This window comes from Panthera onca, chromosome A1 (assembly GCF_046562875.1).
Source record: "Panthera onca isolate mPanOnc1 chromosome A1, mPanOnc1 haplotype 2, whole genome shotgun sequence".
Taxonomy (NCBI): Eukaryota; Metazoa; Chordata; class Mammalia; order Carnivora; family Felidae; genus Panthera; species Panthera onca.
Window position 1 is genome coordinate 96,085,398 of NC_138339.1, and position 16,244 is coordinate 96,101,641.

The window sequence follows — 16,244 nt, forward strand, 5'->3', positions numbered from 1 at the left end:
AGAGAATTTCTCAAATGGATTTCATTCACTTGAGAAGTTCTCATTTTTTTTTAACACTGAACTACTTAGCATGAATTACAAAAGTAGTTGTGCCCTAATGGAAATCAAGTTAGTACTGTTTTTCTTCCTTTATACGAATTAATTTTACTCACTTTTTTTGCATAAGTAATATGTTTCTTGGCTCTCATTTACATATGTATATCCTGTGTCAGTGGTTAGGGAAGAATTTTAGAATTCATTATCAAAGTGCCCTGGCACCTCAGGTACTTTTACACCCCAGTGGTTAGCTGCCTCTATAAAGAGAGGTTAGGGCCACTTTAGAGTTGGGAGTAGAAATAAATGTATGTACAGAGTGAGGAATTTGGGCTGAGTGATGATGAGTGGGACCTGAAAGCCCAGTATTAAAAGGAGTACCATAATTATAATGAGAATGTCCAGCATTAATTGAGTGCTCACTTGCACCAGACACTGTGTTAAGCACTTTACTTATATTGTGCATTTATTCCATGTAACAGTCATAGGAGGAAACTGAGGCTTGTATAGGTTAACTTGTCCAATCTCTCTTTAGGCAAAGTTCTTTGACAGCGGAAATGGGTTCTTTATAGAGCATCAACTATTTCCCTCTCTCTCTCCCGTCATTTGACTTTCAGCAGTCTGAGAAAAAGGAGGTGGTTTGTTTTGGTTAGCCCTATTAAATGTTGTTCCTACATTTTAATGATCTGTGTAAATTAGTGGTTGTCAACTGGGGGCAGTTTTGTGCCACAGGGGACGTTTGACAATGTATGGAGACAGTTTTGATTTTCACAACTAGGACTGTACTATTGACATCTAGTAGGTGGAAGTCAAGGATGCTGCTAAACATCCAATTATCTGGCCCAAAATGTCAATAGTGTCAAGGTTGAGAAAGCCTGGTGTAGAACTAAAAGATGAAGCATGGAATCAGGGCTAGAGGAGGTGGAAGAAATCAGTGTGGCTTTGCCATTTGTTCGTTTGTTTCGGGCTGTCATTGTCTGAGTACTTGCTGTGCTTCAGGCATTTTGCTAAGCACTTGTATACCATCGCTCTAATTCTCAACTAATTCTCACACTAACAAATGTGGTAACCCCATTTTCAAAGAGAAGGCAGCAGTTCGGGGGTGTTAACAAGTTTACAAGACACTGAGCTAGAAAGTAGTAAGGCCTAAATTTGTTTTGATTCCCAAGTCTCTGTTCTTTCTGTATTAGCACCTCACTGCTCCAGGCAGTCAAGTGGCCAAGACATTCCTGACAATTCTTTAAAAACATTTTTCCAGTTACATACACATTTACATTGTCCCAGAGAAACCAACAGGTGATTTTTCATATCAGACTTCTAAATGTATTTCATCATTGACTGAGCAGTAATTGAATTTTAAAGCTGGCTCCTGGAATAGTGAATATCAATGCTTACCTTTTTTTTCACCAAGTATCAAAAATGCTTATCAAAACAACCTACATGGAACAGGGCAGGGAAGCTTTCAGACCTTCGGATGCGCTGGTCCCATTTGTTTTAGGTCTTGGCTCACGTGTTAATTTCTCCAACTTCTCAATTTAAGCACTGCTCTGCAAGGTCCTCCCAGCCCCCTACTCCCCCCACCCCAGGTACTCTTTGTAATATTACCATGTTTTATTTTCCTAGTAGCCATTGTCAGTATCTGAAATGATTTTATTTATTTTTAAAATTTATTTTGGAATGATTTCAGATCAGAAAAACTTGCAAGAATAATACAAAAATTTTTTTCATAGACCTTTCACCCACATTTCCCAAATGTTAACATTTTTTGCTGTATTTGTTTTACCATTCTGGAACTCTTTCTGTGTATGTATATACATACATACATACATACATACATACATACATATGTGTGTATACATACATACATATATACACTTCTATGTGTATGTATATATATATATATATATATATATACATACACATATATCTTTTTCCTGAAATCTTTGAAAATACGTTTAAGATACAGTATCTCTCTCTCTCTTTTTTTTTAATGCTTTATTTATTTTTGAGAGGGACAGAGACAGAATATGAGTGGGTTAGGGGCAGAGAGAGAGGGAGACACAGAATCGGAAGCAGGCTCCAGGCTCCGACTGTCAGCACAGAGCCCGACACGGGGCTCGAACCCACAGACCGCGAGATCATGACCTGAGCCGAAGTAGGACGCTGAACCGACTCTGCCACCCAGGCGCCCCAAGATACAGTATCTCTTTACCTCTAAACACTTCAGTGTGTATTTTATAAGAGTAAGGACATTTTCTTCTATAACCATCAAAAATTATCTATCTACAGACCTTACTCAAATTCCCATAATTGTCTTAATAATCTCCTTTATAGCAAAATTTAAAAATTTTTTTCTGGTCCAGGATTTATTACAGAATCACATATTGCATTTAGTTTTCATGTATATTTATTCTGATGTTTGAATTGTCCCACATTTGGCCAGTTGAAACCCCTTCCAGCTTCTGGTTCCTTTTGATAGGACACTCTAATTCTTTAAAGAATTTCTTTATGTTTTAGTACAACATAATCCAGGCTCATCTTGTATTTTTTCAACAGCCTTGGAATTCCAGTAGCCTTGGAATTAGCTATTTCTTCAAGGAGAAATTTCTTTTAGCAAAGATTGATATTTAGAAGCCAAAACCTGAGTACTAGATAAGCTTCTTGTTATTAAGTTGGCATTGTTTCTTTTCCATCTTAATAAACAGAGCTAGAAGTACACACATACCACATTATGTCCATTTCAGGTACGTATATATGTCTTTTAAACTGAATTCTTACCCATACCTCCCACTGTAGTCTAATACTATGAAGTTCATTTTAGCCTTTTCCTTATTCATATCTGTAACTTGTTTACCCAACACCAAGAAACCTGGAGGCACCTGGGTGGCTCACTCAGTTAAGCACCTGGCTCTTGATTTTGGCTTAGGTCATGATCCCACAGTTCTTAAGTACGAGCCCCGTGTCGGACTCCGCGTTGACATTGTGGAGACTGCTTGGGATTCTCTCTCTCTCTTCCTTTCTTTCTGTCCCTCCCCTGCTCACACTCTCTCTCTGTCTCTCAAAATAAATAAATTAATTTTAAAAAATACTGAGAAACCTGCTTCTTATTACCCACAGTATATTTACTTACTTTTTTAATCTCAGAAAGCACAGAAAATAGTTGTTGAATTACTAAATAAAACCACTGCAAGAAAATACAAACAAACCCTTACCAACTAGAGATCAGTATAATTCTTTTTGTCCTTAGCCTGTATCCAAAGTTTATTGGGTGAGTTCTTCCACTCCTCTGCAATTGGCTAGGTTCTTCATTTGAAACACATTTATGTTTATTTGTGTCATATTCCATTTTAAATGTATTTTATTTCCCATTCTTCTTCATTTTATAGCATGCATTTAATGAGTATATGAAACATTAGTGTGGTTCCAAAAATCAGAAGAACTATTCAGAAAGATGTCTTTAGAGAAGTATGAGCCCCTTCAGTCCAGACTAGCCTAGTTTCTGTCCCGTTCTTCCCACCCCCCGTATCCATCTGCCACCCATCGGTAACCAGTCACATTAGTTTCTGGTTGATCCTTTCTCTGTTTCTTTTTACACAAATGAACAGATCTATTTGTTTACCCTCTCCTCCCCTTTTTTAAATGATTACATCCACTAGATTATTCTTTTGCACTTTGCTTCTTTAACCTGAAACATATTGTAGAGATCACTCTGTCAGTTCATACAGATCTTGTTCATGTTTGTTACAGTTGTATAGTACTTCATTTCTATGTGTTGATAGTTTATTTAGCCACTCCTTTGTATGGGTATTTAGGCTATTTCCAGTGTTCTGCAACAATACTACAAGTAATGTTGTGCATAGGTATTTTGTTATCATTGGAGGTGTATATTCAGGATAGTTTTGTTTTGTTTTTTTTTTTTTTGTTTGTTTGTTTTTTTTTTTTAGTAATCTGTACACTCAACATGGGGCTTGAGCTCATTATGACCCCAAGATCAAGAGTCTCATGGTTGGGCACCTGAGTGGCTCAGTCAGTTAAGTGTCCAACTTCAGCTCAGGTCATGATCCTGTGGTTTGTGAGTTTGAGTCCTACATCAGGCTCTGTGCTGACAGCTCAGAGCCTGGAGCCTGCTTTGGATCCTGTGTCTGTCTCTCTCTCTCTCTCTCTCTCTCTCTCTCTCTCTGCCCCTCCCCCACGCGCACACTCTCTCTCTCTCTCTCTGTCTCCCCCCCCCCCCTCAAAAATAAGTAAACACTAAAAAAACAAAAAAGAATCTCATGGTCTTCTGACTGAGCCACCCACAGGAAAGATTCTTAGAAGCAAGATTTCTTAGTGAGAAGATAAACACATAAGTAGTTTTGTTAAATATTGTCCAGTTTCCCTCCATAATGAATTGTGGCAGTGCTCACTCATACCACCAGCATGAGTGCATGTGTCTCCATAGCCTCACCAACAAAATGTGTTGTCATACTTCTTAATTGTGTGATAGGTGAAAAATGGTATCTCTTGTGTATCTCGTATTATTATGAGTCACATGAACTTCCTTCATAAGCTTAAAGATCTTTTCAGTATCTTTTTGTACATGTGTGGATTGGGTGTTCATGTCTTTTGCCTTTTCTCGATAGGATTTTTGGTCCTTTTTCAAGAGTTCTTTGTATTCAGGAGTTCTTTATATATCTGATTACATGTTACAAATATTTTCTCCCAGTTTGTTGTTCTTTTTACTTTTTCCAAGGTAGTGTTGCTTTATGTAGTAGTCAGATTTCTTCCTTTCTTTACTTGCTTGTGGCTTGTGAATAATAGAGTTAGATAACTCTTCTAAACTCAGATGATATAGGAATTTATGCATATTTCCCTCTAGTACTTACAAGGTTTCATTTTTTACCTTTAGATCTTCGAGTACTTGGGGTTTATTTTTTTGTGTATGGTATGAGATGGGTATCCAATTCCATCTTTTTCTAAATGCCTGTCCAGTTATCTCATTACCATTTATTTAAAACATCATTCTTTTTTCCAGAGATTAGAGATACTTGATTTCTATGTGTATTTTGATCTATTGCTGGACTTCCTGTTCCACCCCATTGGTCACTCTATTCATGTGTCAGTACCACACTGCATTAATTGTAGAAGCTTTAATGTCTGGGAAGGCCAGTTAATCTTCACAGCGTTTCTTCTTCATTGCTTTTCTAAATATTCTTACGTATTTATTTTATCATATGAACTTCAGTATTAACTTCAATACCAGTTTTTGTGTCAACTAAAAATGTAGCTCTATAAAAAAACTTTTATTGGGATTGCTTAAAATTTATTTAGGAGTGTTTTAAGGTTTTTGTGTGTTTTTGCATATTTCTTGTTTATCCATGTTTTGTCTTTTTTTGTTTCAAATGGGATTTTTTCTATCATTGTATTTGATTATTGTGTGTATATGTTGAATTCTGTATGCTTATTTTATATGCTGCTACCTGACTATTTTATTATTTGAGCTTGTTTTGTCATTTATTGCATTGATTCAGTAAGATTGTTTTGGTACGATAACACATAATTTGCAAACAGAGATAATTTTATTTATTTCTCCAATTCTTATGCCTCTGTTGATTTTTCTTGTCGAATTACACCTTAAAAACAGTAGTAAAGGGGCACCTCTGAGATTCAGTCGATTGAGTGTCCAACTCTTGATATGGGCTGGGGTCATGATCTCAGGGTCATGAGATTGAGCCCCATGTCTGTGCTGTCAGCACAGAGCCTGGTTACGATTCTCTCTGCCCCTTCCCCATTCACATGCTTGTACATGTGCTCTCTCTCTCAAAATAAATAAATAACCATTAAAAACAAAACAATGGTATAGTGTCAAACAGTAGTAGAGTTTATGGGCTTATTTTTGTCCCTTATCTTAGTGAAAATGCCTCTATTATTTTTCCATTAATAAAATGCTGGATTTAACACTAAAATATATTTTATCATATTATGAGACTGTCTTTCATTCCTGTTTTCTTGGCTGTTTTTACCAAAAATTTTGTTAATGGCTTTTTTTAAGTATCTTTGGAGGTAGCCATAATTCCCTCCCTAGATCTATTAATATGTTTTGTTTTATTAATAGATTTTCTAATACCAAACCACCCTTGCATTACTGGAATTACCGTTATCTATGATATATTATTCTCTTAATGTGGTTTTAGATTTTCATCTTTTATTATTTATAATTTTTACATGATACTCATTTGTAATATTGGTCTGTAATTTTCTTCCTTTGTGGGGAAGCTGTATTTATAAGATTTAGGTATCAAGGTTATACTTTATACAAAGTTATACTTCAGGAGTACCTGGGTGGCTCGGTTGAGCATCTGATTCTTGATTTCAGCTCAGGTCACAATCCCATGTTCAGATGCTCAACCGACTGAGCCACCCAGGTGCCCCTTAAAAAACAATTTTTTGGGGGGATGCCTGGGTGGCTCAGTTGGTTGAGTGTCCTGACTTCGGCTCAGGTCATAATCTCACAGTTCGTGAGTTTGAGCCCCGCGTCAGGCTCTGTGCAGACAGCTCGGAGCCTGGAACCTGCTTCGGATTCTGTGTCTCCCTCTCTCTCTCTGTCCCTCCCCAGCTTGCACTCTGTCTCTCCTTCTCTCAAAAATAAATAAACATTAAAAAAAAATTTTAAAGAAAATTTTTTTAAAGTTATACTTCAGTTATACTTCATACACTTTCTTCATTTTCTGTGCTATGGCGTCATGGATGTCATATTGCAACTATCGGATCTTTGAGCATTTAATAAAACTCTCCTTTGACACCATCGGGGCCTGGTGCATTTTTTGTGTAGTTCCTGGATTATTCTGTCTTCTGTAGCTATTGGACTGTTTAAGTTTTCCATCTAGCTTTCATATATTCAGCAAGAACTCTTATTTTATATAGTTGTTCATTATCCTTTTCTTCTTGATTAAGTAAAGTTAAGCAAATGGTATGTCCATTTCGTTAAATTAAAAAAAAACTTTTTTTAATGTTTATTTGCTTTTGAGAGAGACAGAGTATGAGCAGGGGAATGGCAGAAAGAGAGGAAGACACAGAATCTGAAGGAGGCTCCAGACTCCAAGCTGTCAGCACAGAGCCTGACGTGGGGCTCAAATTCACAAACTGTGAGATCATGACCTGAGCCAAAGTCAGATGCTTAACCAACTGAGCCACCCAGGCATCCCTAAAAAAAAATGTTTTTTAATGTTTGTTTATTTTTGAGAGAGAGAGAGAGAGAGGGAGAGAGAGATAGAGATAGAGATAAAGTGCGAGTAAGGAAGGGTCAGAAAGAGGAGACACAGAATCTAAAGCAGGCTCCAGGCTCTGAGCTGTTCGCACAGAGCCCAGTGCGGGGCTTGAACTCACAAACTGTGAGATCATGACCCGAGCTGAAGTCGGATGTTTAACCAACTGAGCTAACCAGGCACCCCTATTTTGTTAAATTATTTTAAAAATATTTGGCTTGGTTCATCAGTGTCACTGCCTTTCTGTCCTCCACCTTATGAATTTCTCCTTTTATCTTTACTATTTCTGCTTCATGCTTTATTTTGGTTGACTTTTTATTCTTTTTCTAGCATTTTAAGAAGAGAATTTAATTCCTTTATTTTTATTCTTTCACTTTTATTTATACATGTGTAAGGCTATAGATTTTCCTCTGTTGCTTTAAAGTGTATTCCATAGATTCTGGTATTTAGTATTTTCATTATCATTATTTCCTGAAATTCTGTAATTTTGGTTTTATTTACCTTGCATGCAAGAGATGTTTAAAAGAAGGTGCTTTAGGGGTGCCTAGGTGACTCAGTTAATTAAGCATTTTGACTCTTGATTTTGGCTCAAGTCATGATCTCACAGTTTGTGAGTTCAAGCCCCACTTCAGGGATTGGGGATTCTCTCCCTCCTCACTCTGTACCTATCCCCAGCTCATGCTCGCTTGCTTGCTTTCTCTCTCTCTCTCTCTCTCTCTCTCAGAATAAATAAATAAGCATTACAAAAAATAAAGGGATGCCTGGGTGGTTCTCTCAGGTGAGTGTCTGACTCTTGATTTCAGCTCAGATCAAGATCTCACAGTTTTTGAGTTCGAGCCGTGCATCAGGCTCTGCTCTGAAAGTGCAGAGCCTGCTTGGGATTCTCTCCCTCCTCTCTCTGCGCACCCATCCCACCGCCCATCACTCACTTGTGTGCTCAGTTGTGCACACTTTCTCTCTCTCTCTCTCTCTCTCTCTCTCTCTCTCTCAGAATAAATAAACATTACAAAAAATAAAGGGGCAGAGTAAATTCTGTCGGTTAAGTGTCCAACTCTTGATTTCAGCTCAGGTCATGATCTCACAATTAATGAGTTTGAACCCCACATTGGGCTTTGTGTGTAGAGCCTGCTTGGGATTCTCTCTGCCCCTCCCCTCCCCCCAAATAAATAAATAAACTTTAAAAAAATAAAAAATAAATAGAAGAAAGTGCTTTTATTTCCTGGTGGAAGGACTTTAGTTTTTTGATTTAGTTACTAAGTTCTAGTTTTAGTGCATTGTAATCACAAGGGTTTGTAGATTTTTTTTTTTTGTTTTATTTATTTATTTAAATAATCTTGACACCCACCATGGGGCTTGAATCACGAACCGTGACTCCTCCAGCTGAGTCAGCCAGGCACCCATATATAATTTCTACTTTACATAATTCACTACACTTTGTTGTATATTCTCATTTATGGTCAGTTTTTATGAATGTTCTTTGTCGATTTTGTATTTTATCTCTTGTATTCTTACCTTTTCTTTGTTCTACTTAATCTGTCCTATATTGAGAGTGGCATAGTAAAGTCTGTTTTCAGTGTGTTTTTATCCGTGTCTCCTTACAACTCCTGTAATTTCTACTTATTGTGAAGTTAGTTGCTGTGTTTCTTGGTACATAAACATCATGGGTATATCTTTATTGTGAGTTTTGACTTTTAGCATTAAAGTCCTTCCTTTGCCAGTATCAAAATTCCTCATTATTCTGAAACCATCTCCATTTTTTTGGCTTTCTTAAGTGAATTTCTCAGTGGAAGGACCATTCTATTTTATGATTTTGTTTTCAGTTACTAGTCTTACTGCATTGTGATCACAGAGTAATTTTTGTAACATTGATACTTAGTGTAACTTAATACTACTTTTTTATGACCTAATGTAAAGTCAGTTTTTGTGAATGCTTCTTGTGTGTTGTGTACATATAGTCAGATAGTGCTTTGTGAGCCAAGCTATATTTTTTTTCCTTTTACTAGGTAACTCATTCATATTTATCGATATGATATTTTTTAAAAAAAATTTATGTTTATTTTTGAGAGAGAGAAAGTGTATGTGAGTCGGGAGAGGCAGAGAGAGAAGGAAACATGGAATCTGAAGCAGGCTCCAGGCTCTGAGCTGTCAGCACAGAGCCCAGAGTGGGGCTCGAACCCATGAGCTGTGAGATCATGACCTGAGCCTAAGTTGTACACTCAACCAACTAAGCCACCCAGGTGCCCCTTATTGATAATGATTTTTATGTTTGGTTTCAACTTGTCATCATTATTTTATATAATAGTGTTCGTGTATTATGTTAATTTGAATTTTCTTTTACCCTGTATGTGTTCTTTGCCTTTTTATATCTTTGATATTTAAGATCGTCTTAACTTTGTTGTAGTGGTTACCTTTAGACTTAAACCTTTTTAAAATATTCCTAGTCACCTGTGTTCATATTTAAATTTTCATAATCTGGTTTCTTTGTTTTTAATGCTGTCTAACTTTGAACTATTATATATTCAGTAATTGCAAGCTTATTTCTGCTTTTCTCTTTTCCTTTCCTTTTTTCTCCTAGTTTCTAATTGCATTATTTCTACTTTGTCAGAATAAGTAACATTTTGATTTATTTATTTATTTATTTAAGAGAGAGCATACACATGCACACTCACATGAGCAGGGGAAGGGCAGAGAGAGAGAATCCCAAGCAGGCTCTCTGCCATCAGCATTGAGCCCGATGCAGGGCTCGAACCCACAAACCACAAGATTGTGGCTTGAGCTTAAATCATGAGTTGGACACCCAACCAACTGGGCCACCCAGGCACCCTAGTAACATTTTTATATTATTTTTTAACCATCATCCATCCTTGTTTTATTCTTTGATATATATTACATATAGTACATGGTCCTTTCTTTGAAGTTTCCACAATAATCTGTTGGTTGGATGAAGCTTATCTTTAGTGGATGGTTCCCGAAGAGCTCATGGTTTTAAGCTGTTTTTTTAAAAGACTTAGTACTTAGGTGACAGGTAGATATAAAATCCTTGGTTTGTAATTTTCTTTCTTTGAGTTTCTTGAAAATGCCACTCCATTATTACCTTGTTTTTATGTCTCTTTTGAGAAATCTATTCCAGTCTAGATGCCTGGCCTTGGAAGTTTAGAACCCATTCTGTTTGTATGCCCTGAGGATTTTTCCTTTATATTTAAAATCTAATAGTTTTACTAAGATAATTCTGAGAATTGATTGTTGAGGGTCAGTTTTCTCAGGTACTTGGTGGGCCCTTTTATTTTTTTTTTTTTATTTTTATTTTTTTTTAATATATGAAATTTACTGTCAAATTGGTTTCCATACAACACCCAGTGCTCATCCCAAAAGGTGCCCTCCTCAATACCCATCACCCACCCTCCCCTCCCTCCCACCCCCCATCAACCCTCAGTTTGTTCTCAGTTTTTAGCAGTCTCTTATGCTTTGGCTCTCTCCCACTCTAACCTCTTTTTTTTTGTTTGTTTTCCTTCCCCTCCCCCATGGGTTTCTGTTAAGTTTCTCAGGATCCACATAAGAGTGAAACCATATGGTATCTGTCTTTCTCTGTATGGCTTATTTCACTTAGCATCACACTCTCCAGTTCCATCTACGTTGCTACAAAAGGCCATATTTCATTCTTTCTCATTGCCACGTAGTATTCCATTGTGTATATAAACCACAATTTCTTTATTCGTTCATCAGTTGATAGACATTTAGGCTCTTTCCATAATTTGGCTATTGTTGAGAGTGCTGCTATAAACATTGGGGTACAAGTGCCCCTATGCATCAGTGCTCCTGTATCCCTTGGGTAAATTCCTAGCAGTGCTATTGCTGGGTCATAGGGTAGGTCTATTTTTAATTTTCTGAGGAACCTCCACACTGCTTTCCAGAGCGGCTGCACCAATTTGCATTCTGGTGGGCCCTTTTAATTTGTAGATTCAGGTCTGCCTTTATTTCCAGGAAGTTTTCTTGTGTAAAAGTTTTAAATATTAACTTTGTCTTATTGGGGTGTTTTCTTCTTCAGGAGCTCCAGTGATATGTAACTGGATTGGATTTTTTTGTCTTCTGTTTCAACCACTTTCTCTCTGATTTTTTTTTATATAAATGTTTATTTGAGAGAGAGAAAGAGAGAGAATACGGGCAGGGCACAGACAGAGAGAGAGGGAAAGAGAGGATATGAAGCAGGCTCCAGGCTCCAAGCTGACAGTGGAAATCCCAGTGTTGGAGCTTGAGCTCATGAACTGTGAGATCATGACCTGAGCTGAAGTCGGACACTTAACTGACTTGAACCACCCAGCCACCCCACATTCCCTTGAATGTTGAAAAATAATAATTGAATAAACTGTATTTTTTTTGCAAATGTATTTTTTATTTTATAATTCAGTCTTTATTTCTGATGTGATTTTGCCTTTTTCTTCTGTTTCTATCAAGCTTTAATCACTCCTCATTTTTTTTTTTTTTTTTTTTTGATTTTTTGGCCCATTTCTGTTTTTCGTGTTTAATATCTGACTCAGGCTCTATTTTGAATGCTTGACAGTATTTAAAGTTTATTTTGGGTGTAATGTCTACACCCAACATGAAGCTCAAACTCATGACCCTAAGATCAAGAATCCCATGCTCTTTCCCTTTTTTAAAAAAAAATATTTTTTCAAGTTTATTTACTTATTTTGAGAGAGAGGGAGAGAACAAGCACAAGCCAGGAAGAGGGAGAGAGAATCCCAAAGAGGCTCAACACTATTGGCGCAGAGCCCAACTTGGGCCTCAAACTCACAAACCATGAGATCATGACCTGAGCCGAAATCAAGAGTTGGACACTTAACTGACTGAGCTACCTTTGTGCCCAAGAGTCCCATGCTCTTCTGACTGAGCCAGCCAGGTGCGCTGTTTGATGATATTTAATTTCGAGTGGAGTCTTCTGTTTTCTTGTGCTTCATAGTTGGTTTTTTGTGGGGACTTGTATTTTCATTCAGTGAAGTGTCTAGAGTTTCATTTTCTGTTTTCATCTTACTATAGTTTCTGTAGATGAAGATATGTCACATCTTTGTATTTGGTGGACTGAGTGGCAGTTTTGGGTAGTTTACAAATTCTTAGTTAAAAACCACTCACTTTTTGGGAGACAGGTAAGAGAGAAAGCTTGGGAAATGTCTTTGCTGGAAATTGAAGTTTGTATTGTTCTATTTCTTCATGACCTGAGATGCAAGTCAGATGCCTAACCGACTGTGTCACCCAGGAGCCTCTGTAAAAAAATTTTTTAATTTTTTTTTTTTTCAACGTTTTTTATTTACTTTTGGGACAGAGAGAGACAGAGCATGAACAGGGGAGGGGCAGAGAGAGAGGGAGACACAGAATCGGAAACAGGCTCCAGGCTCCGAGCCATCAGCCCAGAGCCTGACGCGGGGCTCGAACTCACGGACCGCGAGATCGTGACCTGGCTGAAGTCGGACGCTTAACCGACTGCGCCACCCAGGCGCCCCTAAAAAAATTTTTTTAATCACTCTAGTGTTTAGGCTCTATATCTAACACAGAGAGTGACCTTCTACCCATTAAGATTTTGTACTTTTTTTTTTTATATTTATTTATTGCTAAGGGAGAGAGAAAGAGGGAGAGAGAGAACCTCAAGCAGGCTCTACACTGTCAGCACCGAACCCAACATGGGGTTCGAACTCACCAACCATGAGATCATAACCTGAGCTGAAATCAAGGACCAGATGCTTAACCATCTGAGCCACCCAGACACCCCTTTATACTTTGAATTATTGCCCTTTAAAACATTCGAAGGGCCTCCATTGCTTTATCAGGACTGAACCAGGTCTGGATGCCCCTGGCACATGGTTACCTGTCAGGGAAGGAGAAGAGGAAATTAGTAGCACACAAGTGGTTATAAGTAGAAGAATAAGTTAGGAGTGAGAATAAACGGCAAGAAGAGGCTTGGAAAACATGGACATAAGGTGGACTACTGGGAAGTGCCCACAAACCAGGGCTCCAATTGCCTTGTGTTGGCCATGTGCACAGCGTTGGCCATTCTTGCTCTAGGATTATATTCTCTGCTTCAGAATAGACCAGCACTGTCAGCACTGTATTGGATCCCTTTTGTTACCTGCCTGCTAACATTCCTCCAATCAGAGAAATGGTTGAGAGTATGAAACTCTGTCTAGAGAGAACAATGCAATTTTAATAGCTGAGGAAATTTGGTGTTTTGCATGCTTCCATTGAAAATGTTTGGATGTTTCATTGATTGGCAAGGAGAACAAAGAAGGCTTTCATTTTAAGGAAGGCTTTAGAGGGCATAATGGGTGGTGCTTGGTGAAGTGGGTGTTTTCTAGTGAATGACATTTGGTCTATTTTTATAGTTGGAAACATTCTACTCTTAAGCTTATTGTTTAAGCAAGCAAGAGAGCATACTGTGCAATCATGAGTGGAATTTTTACATTTGATCCCAGGCTCTTTTTTCTCCCTCATAGTTTGGAGCCTCCATGAATGTGCCTATGAATTTATAAGTATTTTATTGGTTTCAGATCCTGCTCTCAGTTTACTTATCTTCTCTTTGTGGATTATTCAAAGGAAAAAGATTAGAAACATACTGGGAAATATCTAACAGTAAATGCTTTTTTTTTTTTTTTTAACTTTTTTTTAATGTTTGTTTATTTTTGAGAGAGAGACAGAGCATGAGCAGGGGAGGGGCAGAGAGACAGGGAGACACAGAATCTGAAGCAGACTCAGGCTCTGAGCTGTCGGCACAGAGCCCAACGTCGGGCTCCAACCACAAACCGTGAGATCATGACCTGAGCCAAAGTCGGACGCTTAACCAACTGAGCCACCCAGGTGCCGCTCATCAGTAAATCTTTAATATTAGATTGGGATTTCTTAAATTCTTCATTTATAACTCATTTGAGCTGCTGTATTACTTTATTATATTTTCCCAGGTTCTTGCAGCTCCTCTGTGACTCTTGCTTAGGCCTTTCTCTTAGTTATTTCTGTCAGAGCAAGTGAACATTTATGTTCAGAATCCTAGATCAGGATTACCTTCTTCTGTGTATTCAAGCCAAATTCCCAGTTATTTTTCTCAAAAGTTGAATTTTTACAGGTATTGTAAGAGAAGTAAATATAGGGGTGCCTGGGTGGCTCAGTTCGTTGAGCATCCGACTTCGGCTCAGGTCATCATCTCACACTCCATGAGTTCGAGCCCCACGTCAGGCTCTGTGCTGATAGCTCAGAGCCTGGAGCCTGCTTCAGATTCTGTGTCTCCCTCTCTCTCTGCCCCTCCCCTGCTCATGCTCTGTCTCTCTGTGTCTCAAAAAAATAAATAAAAACATTAAAAAAATTAAAAAAAAAAAAGAGAAGTAAATATAAAAAGTAAAAATACCCATAATCCTAACAACTGCAACCATTTCCTATTATGTACAGTAATTTCCAGTGCTTGTCCTCATGCCTACCAATTTTTGTCTATTTGCACTCTGCTGCTTGGTATTTTTTTCATTTAACATTTACCGGATTCTTTCAAAAATTAAAAAAAAAATGTTCCACCACCCTTTAGACTTGCTGTAATTTTTTTAGAGATTTACATTTAAATGATGCTTTAACACTTGAAACATAATGTTTTCTCGGGCTGATTCATATTGTATTATTAACACCAAAATTTTGTCTTTGTTCCATATAATTTATATATGTAAATATAATTTGTGTCAATCACTTAATTCCTCTCAGATGTAAAAGTGAGCTTTCCTGGGGGCGCGTGGGTGGCTCAGTTGGTTAAGCGTCAGACTTCAGCTCAGGTAGTGATCCCATAGTTTGTGGAATCGAGCCCTGTGTTGGGCTCTGTGCTGACAGCTCAGAGCCTGGAGCTTGCTTCAGATTCTGTATCTCCCTCTCTCTATCCCTCTCCTGCTTATGCTCTGTCTCTGTCTCTCAAAAATAAATAAACTTTAAAAAAATTTAAGGGGCGCCTGGGTGGCTCACTTGGTTAAGTGTTCGACTTTGGCTCAGGTCACAATCTCACAGTCCATGGATTCAAGCCCTGCTCTGTGCTGACAGCTCACAGACTGGAGCCTGCTTTGGATTCTGTGTCTTTCTCTCCCTCCCACTCTTTCTCTCTCTCTCTCTCTGCCTCTCCCCTGCTTGTGTTCTCTTTCTCAAAAATAAATAACATTTGAAAAATTTAAAAAGTGAGGTTTCCTGGGGCGCCTAGGTGGCTTAGTCAGTTAAGCTTTCCAACTCTTGATCTCTGGGTTGTGAATTGAAGTCCTGTGTTGGACACCATGCTGGGTGTGGAACCTACTTTAAAAAAAAAAAAAAAAATGAGCTTTCCAGAAAGAATATATAACTTTCTATGAATTGCTTATCTGAATAGCTTATTTAAAGTGTAATAGTCTGTTTTCTGCCGTTTTTCTCATTTAGAATTTTTAACCAAATTTAAGTCTCTAGCTCACTATATCCTTTTATATTTTAGAGTCACTTATTATATTTGTTATGCTCAGGAACATTTTTAGAGCGGTAATAACTTCTAATTTTTAAGTATGCTGGACTTCATTCTGTTTTTTAAAAAAAAATTGTCATGTACCTTTACTTCCCTTTTGTTGTTTTCTCTTCTTTCCATGATTTGCAGTATATTGGAATGTCAGCTTTCTAATTCTCTCATATGTATACTTATTACACGTCTTGACTATAGTTTTTAGCCCTTGAGTTGTTTGCTCTGCCACCTCGATCCATTTGATAGGCAAAACAAAGAATAATGAACATGCTCAGAGGTTCCTAACACCACATTTTAGGAAGTTGTTGTCTTCCCACAATCTTTCTCAGGAATTGCCAATGAGGAGAAAAAAATTTGTCTTTTTCTCTGTTTGCTTTCACCTGAGTGTGTTCGCAATTGTGCAATAAGAAGAATAGGCAGGCAGAAATTGACATGAGATGTAGCTAATCCACAAAATGGGTCTTTAATCCTATCTAAGT

The 16,244-nt window shown here is 37.7% G+C and overlaps 1 protein-coding gene across 2 annotated transcripts in view; it reads left to right on the plus strand.

Annotated features, from left to right (window-relative positions):
• The window catches only part of HOMER1 (homer scaffold protein 1), a 138,341-nt gene that overhangs the window by 118,704 nt on the left and 3,393 nt on the right, over window positions 1–16,244 (plus strand). The window lies entirely within an intron of this gene.